This window comes from Camelus bactrianus, chromosome 1 (genome assembly GCF_048773025.1).
Source record: "Camelus bactrianus isolate YW-2024 breed Bactrian camel chromosome 1, ASM4877302v1, whole genome shotgun sequence".
Lineage (NCBI taxonomy): Eukaryota > Metazoa > Chordata > Mammalia > Artiodactyla > Camelidae > Camelus > Camelus bactrianus.
Window position 1 is genome coordinate 98,082,098 of NC_133539.1, and position 14,076 is coordinate 98,096,173.

The 14,076-nt window shown below is 39.2% G+C and overlaps 1 pseudogene; it reads left to right on the top strand.

The window, feature by feature from the left end:
* Positions 1-14,076, top strand: part of LOC105081272 (ceruloplasmin-like) — a 29,892-nt pseudogene continuing 15,816 nt past the window's right edge.

Genomic DNA, 14,076 nt, shown 5'->3' on the forward strand with positions numbered 1-14,076 from the left:
ATGAATGTCCTTTTACCACTGACCTTTCTGGGTTTTAGTAGTTCCCTAGGTCGGACAATAGATAGGCACTACAACATAGGCGTTAAAGAAACTGCTTGGAAATATGCTCCTACCGGTACAAACATGCTCAACGGGAAGTCTGTTTCAGATCAGTAAGTAATACCTTTGCACTGAAACAGTTGCTATTAGAAACAAACGTTGGTATTTGTTACTTATTGATAAAATGCTGCTGAAGAATTTTCCATGATTGACCTTTTAAGGGTATATTTGCTATTAGAACCAGTTCTTTTGATTTTTTTTAGTATAAGCATGACATGGAAGACAGCCATTAATAGAAATCAGAAATTGCTCCTTCTGGGGATTATTGCCTTTCTTGCCTTCATGACACATTATTTTAGGGACCATCTCTAACTCTGTGTTTGTCACTGATTCTGTATGAGTGGTCCTCGACATGTAAAACAACACTTTTCTACTGATACGGAATCAATGGCAGAGGTTGTAAAATTGTAGCTCTCTTCTTGATTCCTTGATTCCTGTGTTCAGATCACTGGGTGAGGAAATCTAGAGGTTATGGGTGGGGGGAGAGGGTTCTGATATACTATGTTTGTCTGCCAAAATGCCCCAGTTCTACCAGCAAATACACAAATTATTTAAATGTGTAAACAATCCTGAATTGTAGGAATTGATCTAACCTCAAAGTGGGGTTAGAAGCCATTTTGTGGTTTAGCACAAAGAACGTGGTAAGTCTTTTAAACCAAAATGCCACACGTATTACCTGCTACACTGCATTTGACCTCTTCACCAGACCCTCCAACCTTCTTGTCTACTACACTACTTTTGATTCCCTCTAGATTTTCTTCAGTGTCTGGGTTTTCTCTGTAAAATTAGGCTGTAAAGCTTCTCACATCTAGTTTCAGTTGATTTAACACCGTTTTCTTTCCAGTCAAAATTTGTTAAAGTTCTCTGTTTTTTACAGAGAGTTTCAGTCACAAATATATCTACAACAAAACCAAGATAGGACAGGACCTGTTTATTAAAAAAGCTTTGTATTTTGAGTATACGGATGACACATTTCAAACGGTCATTGAAAAACCATCCTGCTTGGGATTTTTAGGTCCAATAATTAAGGCAGAGATTGGAGACTTCATTTATATACATGCGAAAAATTTTGCTAAAAGAATGTACAGTTTCCATCCTCACGGACTCACCTACACTAAATAAAATGAAGGTAAGTGTGTCCCCTTTCCTTACATTCCTGAGCTTTTGCTGATGAAGAGTTTGAGCCCAATGCCTCAGGAGAAGCAAGGTAACCATGAACCTGTCAGCACGGTGAGCTAGGAGGGGTCTGGGGTGAATGCAGACTCTTACTTCAGATGTCTTTAATGTTTATGTCCAAGAAAGTTCTTCTTTTTCCTTTTCTTTTTTTTTTTTTTTTTTTTTTGAGGGGTGGGTAATTAGGTTTATTTATTTTTAATGATGGTGCTGGGGATTGAACCTATGATCTCGTGCATGTTAGGCACACACTCTACCACCAAGCTATACCCTCCCCACCAAGACAGTTCTTCAGTTTCTCATCTGAAATGAGTAACCACCCTTGTGCGAATCCTGGGAAAGAAAACACAATTTTCTCTCACAAACATAAATCCTTTCTTTGGGAGGTGGGGGTGGGTAGGGGACACTCATGAGCTAAACGTTAGGTGGGCAGACATACCGTTCCGCCTTCATCTCATTTCCATTCCTACTGGATGAGGACCAGCTTCTTGGAAAACATCAATGTCAGGTGAAATCGTTACTCTCCAAACACTATCTTCCCTCCTAAATACCTATACTCACAGCTGCCTGATGGTGTTGGCAAAAGGAAGGGAAGAGAAAGCTAACAAATAGAGTTTGTGCTCAACATGGAACAGGGTGGACTCAAAAGATGGTAAAGAATGAGAGGTTTTTCAGGCTTCAAAATCTTCTTTTGAATGAAGGCATTTTATCTGTAGTTCTCAGCTTCTAGCCTCAAGAAGTGGAGATCGGAGGCGAAATTCTAGGAGAAGAAGAAAAACAAAGGAAAGCAGGCCCCAGGTTCAGAACTAAGGTGGTAGCTCGGGGTAATGTCAGCTAATCAAGAGGCCACTTCCAGAGTCCAGTGGGCAGCTCACAGGGAACATGGATGCCTCTTACTGCCCTGGGTCCCAGTCTGATTTGTAGTGAAGGAAATATGTGTCCAAGATCTAGGCACATGGTAGGTGCACAGTAAATATTTGTGGAATCCATCAATACAAGTGATGATAGTCTATTAATATAAGGCTGGACTCTTTCCAATTTAGTCTACAAACTGGCCAAGTTGGGCATTCAGGTGGAAATCAACTAAGAGCCATCTAGGGAGACAAGAAGTGGGTGAGCGGAGGGGAGAAATGCACGCTTTATTCTAAAAATACAAATTAGCATACATTCACGACTTGATGGACAAAGTATGAGTCACATTCAAAACGGCGCGGTCCAGTGTCACCGTGACCACAGCGTGGGTTATGTTTTCTAGGCACTCTCTATCCTGATAATACAGCGGGCCTGCAAGAGGAAGATGACCAGCTGGAGCCAGGGGCAGAGCATACTTACAGGTGGTTTGTAGGAGAAAATCAGGGGCCTGGCCCCAATGACAGTAACTTCGTGACAAGGATGTACCACTCCCACATAGACTCCAAAAGATGTGGCTTCGGGACTTGTTGGACCAATTCTGACTTGTAAAAGAGGTAACATTTAAAAAATTTCATCGTAGCAATAGAGCCAGCCAGGATATGCCAGGTCTACCTCACTCCTCTACTGGAATTTTTGTATCAAATGAGCTCTCTTTTCCTGTCTTTGACCTTGATTCTCCAGTCAAGAAAAGTAACATTGCCACTTGGACTCTGAGCACTAGATGGCGATCTTGGGTCCACTGCCTCAGTTCAAGTCCAATAACGCAGGGTGGACGCTAGACAGTGGTCACTTTAGCCACAGTCACACAAAATTCTGCCACTTTTTTCCCTCCTACAGAGAAGTGTTGAATCTGCAGGGTGGGGGGAACAGGAAGATGAGAGGTGTCTGCCTGTTCTTTCCATGCTCAGTTCCTTAGGGTCCTATGTGTGGAGGTAAAAGATTTTACTTTAGTATTTTGAGTGGGATCAGCTAGGATCACTAATTTATTTTATAGCCAGAGTTATTTTTGCAAAGAAGAGGTTTTGCTGTCCTCTTTGTTCCAGGCACCCTGGATGGAGAGACAGAAACAAATATCAACTAGTCTTATGTTCTGTTGTTTTCTACAACTGATGAGAACAATAGCTGGCACATCGATGACAACAGTGATACATACACTGAATCTGGCCGAGTCCATGCCAGTGATTCTTGCTTCCAGGAGAGTAATCGCATGCACTGTAAGATTATAAAGAACTTTCTCATTCATTATATCCTATAATTCTAACTTCTATGATGCTGTTTAGTGATTTCCCTCCGTTTGAGTTTGTTTAGGTGAGTTTCTGTTTCCCAGGTTTTCATGCTGGTGGATATGCAAGGCAGGGTAGTCGATCCTGCTGGTTTCCAAAGTTTCACAGCAAGGACAGTGAGGACGGTGCGTTTGTTTTCTGAAGTCTGATATTGATCAAAAGGAGATGGTGAAAACATAACAGAGACATGATTTTAAGGTAATAAAATGTTATGGAGGGACAAAAATACAATTGACCAGGTATTTTATGGAAACGTGTTTCTACACAGAACTTTTCTGAAAAGATGCTCTAGTTTCTCAGTCACCTTCACCCTCCCTCTCTTCTTCCACGGACTTAGCTTCTTTCTGTTCTTTCTCCCTTTTCCCTGCGTCCTGTCTCCCAGCTTACTTTCCCTCCTCTTGACTCTAAATGTGTGTGCTCCTCACTTTTAATCAGAAATGATGCTTATGGCCTCCCTTTGGGGGAGAAAATCAAATCAAACCCTGTCACAGGTGATGCAGGAGGACAATGCTGACAGTGCCAGGTTTATGTGATGAGGAAATGCATGGAGTTCACACCACGTGGCCCTGATCTAACACGCTTCATAGGTTAACATACCTTTGTTTGAAGCAATAAATGGATACATGTATGGAAATCTGCCCAGTCTCACTATGTGTGCAGAGGACAGGGTCAAGTGGTATTTTGTTGGCATGGCTGATGTGTCAGACACATACCCCATCTATCTCCAAGGACAAACTCTGATCTCTCGGAATCACAGAAAAGACACCGTTACCATCTTCCCTGCCTCGATGGAAGATGCCTTCATGGTGGCCCAGGGTGCTGGAGAGTGGATGCTGGGCTGTCAGACACATGGGAGGGATTTATTCTTTTTATATCATGCAGGGTCAGGGGACTCCCAAGGCTATAACCCATTACAAACGGCTCATCTTCCAAATGGGGAAACTGCCATCGAGGGAGGTGACAGGATTGCCTTTTGGAAAGCCAGTGACACAGCCAGGACTAGAATCCAGGTCTCTGATATTTTTAACTTTATGATAATAAACCCTTTGGGGTATATAGGGTTTTTTGTTGTCACTTTTACAACAAAACTCTTTTATAGTCATTAACTGGTGAACCTTACAAGAACCCTGAGTGTCAGACCAGGCAGGTGTTATTACACTTTAATTGAGGAAACAAGTTTCAAGAGGTTGAAACCCTTGCCCAAAACCCTATGAGAGGCAAGAATTATGTAGGACCAAATAATTCTAATCTAGTACTCAGTAAACCTCTTTATGTCACTTCATTTCCCTCTTTAATCACACTCTGCATTAAATGACTGGATGGCCCATTATGAAGTTATTGGTCTTTTCTATTCTTAGATATGACCATACTCTACATATAATCATGTCAATGTTTTATTTTTTAATCAGAAAACATGATTGTTATTAGAACTGAAGACCTTTTTATTATACAAAATGGGGTTGATTTCTCTAATCAAAATCTTTTTCTTAAGTCCTGTACTTTGGTTAGCATCATGCTTTAATTAATTTTTTAAACAACTAAACAATAAGTATTTATCAGGATTTACTATGTGCTGTGTCCCTCCCAGAGCGGTAGGAAAAAGGAGAACCACACATCACTATTGCAACTCAAGGACAGAACGTAATGATAAAGATTCTCACTTAGAAAGCAATAGTATTTTCAGGTTGAAATGTACACTCAGGCTCAATCCTCCCATTTACCTTGTTTGCAGATGGTGCCTTCAGCCAGGTCTTTCTTCCTCAGCTCTGCAGAAAGACTGCCTCTTGGGTTGATGAACTCTATAGCTTTCTCCTGTGTTTCTTCTCTCCCTGTGTCTTACAGCATCTTTTAAATGTTCTTACAGTCTTTTTGTTTGTTTTTTAGCAATTGTAAGAATAGAAGAATAGACTTTTACTGGAAAGAAAGAAAGGAAGAAAAGAGGGAGGAGCGTGGGAGGGAGCGAAGGAGGGAGAGAGAATTAGGTGGGGGCAGCAGGCAGAAAAAGTGACAGTCTACTATGGTGGTGAATAGGAACCACCTTGTCGGAGCTCAAGAGAGCTGAGAGTTCAATAAGCCAGCTGGTAAACTCCTGGCAGCTTCATACTGGCCACAGCGGGAGTGTTTACACTACAAAAGTTAGCAAAAAGGGGAAGGGTATAGCTTAGTGGTAGAATGCGTGCTTAGCATACATGAGGTCATGGGTTCGAGCCCCATGACCAAGGTACCATTGTTAAATAAAATAATAATAATAATAATTAAATAAACCTAATTGTCTACCCCCCAAAAATAAAAATAAAATTTATGACTACACTCCAATTAAAAACATATATATATAAGAAAAATTTTTTAATTAGCAAAAAAACAGATTTTGTGTTTGTCATTGGAGAAATGGTTTAAGAATACAACCATTAGTCCAACCCCATCCCAGTTCTCTCCCAGAGAGTAATCACCATAATCAGTTTGGTGTGAACACTTGCAAACCTGTTTACTATGCATTTTCATAAAATATCTATGAACATGTAGAAATAAAAATACAAAGCTATGTTTTGTTCTGTGTATGTAAATCACATCACATATAATAGGTGTTAATTTATTTATTTAACCTAAAAATAGAGTATTATTTTTATGTAATAGGATTTTCTTTATTCTGCGGCTTGTTTTCTTCACTCATCCATATGCCTTGAAATCTTTTCCAGGACATTCCCCTTGCCTCTAACTCATTCTTTTTACACAGTTGTACAGGTTTCCACATTTGGATGTATCCTAATTTATTTAGCCATTTGCCTACTGATAGAGATTTCAATTGCTTTCACCTTTTTTGGCTCACTAACAGTATTATATTTGTATAATATATTTGTATCTTTACACTTATGTGAAAATATTTGTCTTGGTTAACTACAAAGAAGTGAATTGTTTTTTAAATGGAAGCATTTGTAATTTTAACAAATTACAAATTTGTTTGTAATTGAGAAATTACCTTCCAAAAGCCTATATTGATTTACATTCTTATCAACTGGGCTATGGAATCAAAACACTGCAGTGATGCCCTCACATGGAAATGTACCTGCCTTGATTTTCTTCCTGCCTGCCAACTAGCTGATCTAATAAACCAACTAACTCACAATAATTAATGGTAACAATTTCATACTCATAAGGGGAGATGTTTTTGGCCAGACTCCCCGATTCCTCTCGGTAGGCAGGTGCCATCTTCACACAGGAGCTGGTCCAGGGTTGGTCATTATTCTCTATATGTGTTCCTCTCACATTAATCATTGCATCCTGGTTTTTGTACTTGTTTCATACATTTTAGGTTTTTACACAGATTCCGTAAATAAAGCACCTCAAATTTCTCAAAGGAAGGGAAAGTCGCAATGTTGTTGGCAAAAATTTTTAAATATTTATATCTGGATTAAGAAAATTGTTTTAATGTTTCAATAACATTCTCTACTTGGGTTTACTGTTTTTCAGAGAGTATTCAGGCAAAATTGCCAAAAACCTTCAACAGATGTCACTGGGACACAAATTGTACATTATTATATCGCTGCTGAGGAAAATTTTTTGGAACTGTGTTCCATCTAGTGTAGGTTTCTTCACTAAAAAAAAATTTGACAGAAGCTGGAAGGTAATGATTCAGTGATTAAAATATTTATAGTTAAATAAAGATAATTGAACTTTTTCATAACCTAGCTATTCCTAAAAAGGAGTTAGGCATCTTATAATAAAAAGATACAGATAAAGTAAAGGTAGGAAAATAATTATATCAATAATTGGAAAATATTGAATATAAGGGTCATTGCGACACAAAATTTTTCTCCAAATGCCTTGGCAGCCAATGTAAAGGAAAATATACCACTCATCTTTTTCCTAGCACTGAATTTTAAAATGGATTTATTTTTTAATTATGAGACATTCAACAACACAGTGGACAGTGTGATCAATAGCAATTTTACAAAAATTCAAAAACATTCTTCATGTGTAACTTGTTCTTTCCTGCTAAGATCCGAGGGTATAATGAACTGTGTCCTGTGAGAGCCTTAAATCATATGAATATTTTTTACTCAATAATACCTAAGAATATATTACCAATTGCTACTTTAATAACCAAAGACTAAGGCTAAATTACCTGTCTGCAGCATCAGCTTTTAAAAGTGCACAAAAAAATTTTCTCATAGTCCAACTGCTAAATACATTTACCAATTTGAAGATTCCAGGAGTTTTAATCCTTTTGATCTATTGAATGAAAGTTTTCTGTCAGAAAATAGCAAGTTCTATAACCATCAGAAAATAATATTTCCCATAGTATTTAATTTTTTTTCTAATTCACTCACAGAAAATTTAAGAAAATTAAGAATGCTATACCAAGTGAATATTTTTTCTTCTTACATTTGAAGCACATCGATAAATCATTTAATCTGTGTAGTGGAAAGTTTGTATTAGTCGTGAGAAGGCTATCTGGGCTAGAGCAAAAACTAGATTCAGAACTATGTCCAGCTCTCATTTTATATTGACTAAAATAAGTATGAATTAATAGATTCTTTCAGCTTGCACGATTCTCCTGGCTGGGAAATTTGGTGATGTTTCAGCACTGCAAGTTTCCACTTCACTGCTAGGGAACACTTTTTCTCAGGGGACTCCATTATTTTATGATGATAGAATTTAAAAGTTAAAAATGGCATCTCTCTAAATAGTCTGGCATCTCTCTCAATAGTCTAGCATCTCTGTACAGTTGTTTTAAAAAATTGCTTTTTTGTTTGTTATTATCTGCCTAAGAAAAAAATCAGACATAATGTCTTTTAAATTTTTATTCCAAAAGAAAATGTGAAGATAAATTACTAGATAGACAGACACAGATACTTTTATACACATGCATAGACAAAAGACTGAAAAGATACCCGTGGGTAATGTTGACAGATGGTGGGATTATAACAATTTTAATTTTCTTTGTTGTGTTTTTCTTTATTTTCCAAATTCTCTACAATGAGCATGCATTGTTTTTATAACTAAATTACTAGTACTTTAAAACAGATGCATATAGATTCTCGCTTTCTTTTCATATGATCACTGTAAATTAAAAAAATTTTTTTGTGTATCCACTTTCTCTGCCCAGTCAATCCCAGCTCTATTTTGAACAAAGTGCAACCAGAATTGGAGGAACTTACAAAAAAAGCAGTTTACCGTGAATACATAGATGCTTCCTTCCAAACACAGAAGGCAAGAGAAAAGCACCTTGGAATCCTTGGTAAAATTACATTCAGAGCTTTGTACAAATTCTGTGCAATCAAAATAATATTAACCAACTCACAGCTTCAGAGATTCTAGCTGTCATCTTACAACCTTACGAAACCAAGACATGCCGATTCACCCAATTTTAAACCGCCTTTTTTGGTCCTTATAAATCCAATAAGATGAACATATCCAGGAGACCCTAAGCAACTTTCTAAGACCATGAATCACCTAGACCTCTTGAGGCTGGACATGTTTCTGGTTCATGGCAACTTCCCTTTAACTTGTTCCTAGAAGAGACTTAGGCAGGTAACACAAGTCTGATGACGACTTGTATGAAAACCAAGGGCAGTTCCTGACTGTTGGTTTCCAGGCCCCGTCATTAAGGCAGAGGTGGGACGGACCCTCCAGGTCACTTTCTACAACAACGCTTCCCAGCCGCTCAGCATTCAGCCCCACGGACTGCATTACAACCAGAGCGCTGAGGGCTCCTTCTACAAAACACGGGGAGACAGTAAGTCCTCGGACTCACGGCAGGCCCAGGCAAGCCATCCTGCAACTTAAAGTCCGCAGGAAAGTAAAACTCCTCCTAAAGTCACCGCGCAGCCTGCTTTTCACATTGGAACAGCTCTGTGTACTTACTGTGGCAGAGTGAGTCCTCCAGCCCCTGTCCACTGTCACCCAAAGGGCGGTAAGATGAAGAAGACACAGTCCCTGCTCTCAGAGATCTCACAGTCTAGACTCGGGTACTTCTGGTCCTGGGTCCTCTTTTACAAATGCTTAGCTCTCCCTAGGTACCCCTTCACCCTCCTCACATGTAAATCCTGGCACAACATTCATCTACACGTGGGAAGTTCCAAGAGATGTAGGTCCCACCTCCACGGATCCTGACTGCCTGACCCGGTTCTACTATTCCTCCATAAATCGTGGGGGCGACACCAAGAGAGGCCTTGTGGGGCCTCACCTCGTGGGCAGGAACGGAAGTCTAGGAGAGGATGGCGAACAGGTGAGTCATGGGACCTGTGTCCAGGTGTGCCTTGGAGAGAGGTTGCCTGAGACAGGACTTCGGGGGACAGGCAAGGCGACAACGGGCAGCTTCGCCTTCTGTGTGCTGAAGTCTCCTGGTTCTACTCTCTCCTCATCCAGACCTATGTCTTCCTCTGCCCAGTGAACACCCACCCTGGCAGAATCCACAGACACCAATTCCACTTGACTGTTTTGATTCTTCATCTCCCCCTGGACAGCCACCGCCCGTCCCACCCTTCTCTACGTCAGCCCCTTTCCCTCTGTTCTCTCTTAGTTAATGACATACCGAGCCTAGAACTCCATCAGCAACTCCTTTTCTCTCACCTCCAACATTAGTGAACTCCAACACTGGGGAACAACTCTCCGATAGCGCTGCCTTTAGGCCGCGGCATCTCTTTCTGAATTCCTGGGACCTCCTAAGTCTCGTCCCCATTTTCATCCTGCTTCATATAGCGCCACACCCCTCCGTTTCAAACCTGATCACAGTGCTTCCCACCCTAGAATCATCCCACAATTTGTTGGCTCGGGAGGCAATACATCGGACCCTGCTGACCCCTCCAGACGCACAGCCCGCCCCTGGCCACCCTACACCGGCCATTCTGGTCTTAAACTGCAGAGTTAGCTTGTCAGTGCCGGATTAAGGATGGCTAATTCACATTTCTTTGATTGTGTCTTTCTTCTCTCTGTCTGGAAGGGCCTTTCCTCACCATTTTATATGCAAAAAGGGGAGACTTTTTAATAAAAACTCAGACCAGGGATCCCTTCCTTCTCTTCAAACAATATTCCCTAACTAAAGTTAATTGAAATTCCTGTGGGTTACCGTAGTTCCTTGTGAGTGTTTCTGTCAGAACACTTAGCCATGCAATTATTTTTACTGGCCTGTTTCTCCCACTAGACTATAAGTAACTTGAAACCACGCATAAGATTTTACTAACTTTTTGGTAACAATTGCAGCGCCTCTCTGACATGTGATAGGTACTCAATAAATGCTTGTATTGTATGTTTTATGAGGGGGAGGCAATTTGGTTTATTCATTGATTTCTGCTTGGAGGAGGTACTGGGGATTGAACCCAGGACCTCTTGGGTATTGAGCATGCGCTCTATCACTTGAGCTATGCCCTCCCCCTAAATGCTTAATGAGTGAATTTCCCTTGTTCCTCCCTCACAAGTAACCTAATATCCAAGTTCTTTTCTGCATTTGTAATTCATATATAATAAAACCTTACAAATCCCCCAATACTAATATGTAATTGAATGTATATTTTATTTTAAAATATGGCTATTTATATTCATCTATACAATGAAAGTCGTATAGCCTCATTATTCTTACAATAAATATAACTTTTATATTTTATCCAAAAATATACATATTTGATTTCTTCATAAACCCTGAAAATACAGACTTTCTAGAATTGAAAACATTGTGTTTAACTTACTTTTTACAAAGCATCCTATGAAAAGCATTACAAATATCTGTGATTATATAGTTTCATTTTACAGAATTAAGATGTAGGGGGTCCCTATAGTAAGAGCTTTACATGAAAACAGTCGTAGAGATTTCTCCCAGCTTCTTAATTCTGGGGTAAATCCGTTCACTGGGATTCATGCCTTTATATAAAATGTTCTTAAGTGGGGAAGTCAATTGATCAGATTTTCTGGGACTATACAAATCGCCTTGTAGGGGAAATCCTGTATGCAGATCAGTCATTTGACTAGACTTTGAATATAGACCATATACACTTCCTGTCTATTTCTTTTTCTATTCTCATCCACAAAAGGGAATAGATAAACAATGCTACCCGCTTGCCACAATATTTGATGAAAATGAAAGTTATCTTTTAGACAGAAATAACAGGACATTTACCACAGATCCTGAAAAAAGTGGACAGAGAAGATCCAGACTTCCAAGAGTCTAACAGCACGTACTGTGAGGAACATTTAATTTATAAGATAAATGCATTAGGCAGTTGTTTAATTTCACTAGGCCTAAAGAATTACAGGTTGTTTAAGAGAGACTTACATTTTCCCCTCAATGGTTGGCTAATATGTTTCATGTTTTCTTTAAATATAATTTGCTCCCCAAAATATTGCCTAGTAGGGTGATTATGTTATATTCAATTTACCAAAGATTTACCAATGCCTTTCTGGTGCAATACACTGTGTTAACTATTGCTAAATGTGATACATAAAAATCATGTATTTCTCTATTGCCAAAGTAGTGGAGTGGATGGGTGGGTGTTTGTTGAGTTAGTTTGTTGATTGGTTGGTTTTTGAAGACTGTACCATGTGATGGGAAAAGGATTGGTCTAGAATCTGGAGACTTGGACTCTGTCTTAACAGTTCCATTCATTAGCTTAATGACACTTAATAAGTCTCCCTGGCCTTTGTTTCTTCAAATCTGAAAGGAAGGGTTTGACTTGAATAGCCTTGAGATCTTGCATAAATGAATTGCTTTATGATAAGTCCTTTGTTGAATTTCAAGAGATGTCAAAGTACCAATAAATTAAATACTCTTCTGTGTTACAAACGTCTTGCAGCCATAAATGGATTCAGGTATGGAAATCTGCCTGGACTGGATATGTGCTTAGGAGACAACGCTTCATGACACGTTCTTAGTATGGGATCAGTTGACTTTCATGGGATGTATTTTTCAGGAAATAATTTCACTATCTTAGGAGCAAGGGACGACACTATAACTCTGTTTCCCCACATCTCCCAAACACTTCTTATGACACCTGATTCCACAGGTACGTTGTGGATCTTCTGCATCAGCCTGAAATACATCCAAAGCATAAAGAAGTAATGTCTTCATATGCACTGAATATTCTGTTTGTACAGGAGGAAAAACAAGGAGATTATCCATATAGCATTTAGTAAATCTTTACCCTGATTTATTTAACTTCTAGGAGCATTAATCTATTATTTTGCTGTATACAAAAATCCTCTCAGCCCTTCCTGGTTTTCTCTTCACGTGCTCCAGGCTCTAAATCAACCATACTTTTTGAAAGCAATGAAGATGCTTTGAAGCATTTGAACTTGTTTTCACTCTGTTACTTGCTGCATTTCTTAAGCTCTGTCTGTTTGTTTCCCAGTCCTTCCTCCTGTGTTTACCTTCCCCTCTTGACTCCTCCTCTTGCTAGCTTTGCTCTCTAGGGAAATGTTTTGACTTCAGTGGGATTGATTGTTGCTGGCAATTTTTTTTAAAGGCACCATGTTTCAGGGAATTGTTATGGGGATCAGAAGAGCCTCCCGTCCCCTCTGAACCTAATACCCTCATTTGTAAAATAAGGGTAATAATTTACAATCCATATAAAGGAATAGACACAATCAGATGAGATAGATGTGGTGCAATGAAGTGCCTGACATATGTTAGACTATCAGTAAAATGTTAGTTTCTTCTTTTATTCTGCAGCTCTACCTTCACAAAACAAACAAACAAACAAAGACAAACAAACAAGAAAACAAAATCCTTCTTGGTCAAATACTTCTGGCACCAATCCAATACCAGCTACACAATAAACCAATTACCCTGTAGAAACCATGGATTGGTATCTTAACTCTGTGATGTTACAGATCCACGTGACTACACTTTTCACATTTCAATTTTTTTAAATTTCACTTTGCAAGCAAACAAAGCCTGTGGTTACAAACAATCGGAAGAAAAAAGGAAAGATCTTTCTCCACTGCTCTTTCTTTCCCTGCTGTACGCACTCACTCAGTGGCAAGTTGTCACTCATCCCCTACCCACTTCTTCCTCTCCTGTCCACTGTAGATGTTTTCCGGAACTTAAAAAAAAAAAAAAAAAAAAGTTTCCCGCTCTTCACTCTTTTTCTTAAACAGTATCCCCAGCAGTCAACTCATGGAGGCACCTAGTAGGCAATAAGCATTTTGCCAGATGAGAATCATTTCATTCTAAACAAATTCTCGTTCTCAAACCCTCTGAGTCTGGAGGTTTTTCTTTCTTATCAGTCTTCACACTTACCTTCCACAATAAGGAAAAGCAACAACAGAAATGGATACAGAGTTGGAAGAGAATATTAGTGTTGATGAAGGGAATCTTAAGAAGCAAAGTCAGAATATGATGGGCATAAAATTACCAAAATAAAGGACGGCTGGAATTCACTGGTCTGAACCAGGCTGGAGTTTCTTTGTTGCGGTGGTTTGTTTTTGTTGTGGTTATTGTTCGGGGGGTTTTGACGTATTGCTGATTGCCTTCAACTTCCTTTCACTACTTCACTTGCTAACTCTCTGACCCGCCGTCATCTCTCATGGACTATTTTATTTTTAACAGTTTTTTTTCTTTTAACAGTTTCCTTTTTAAAATTTTTTTAAGTTTATTTTTGAGGGGAGGTAATTAGGT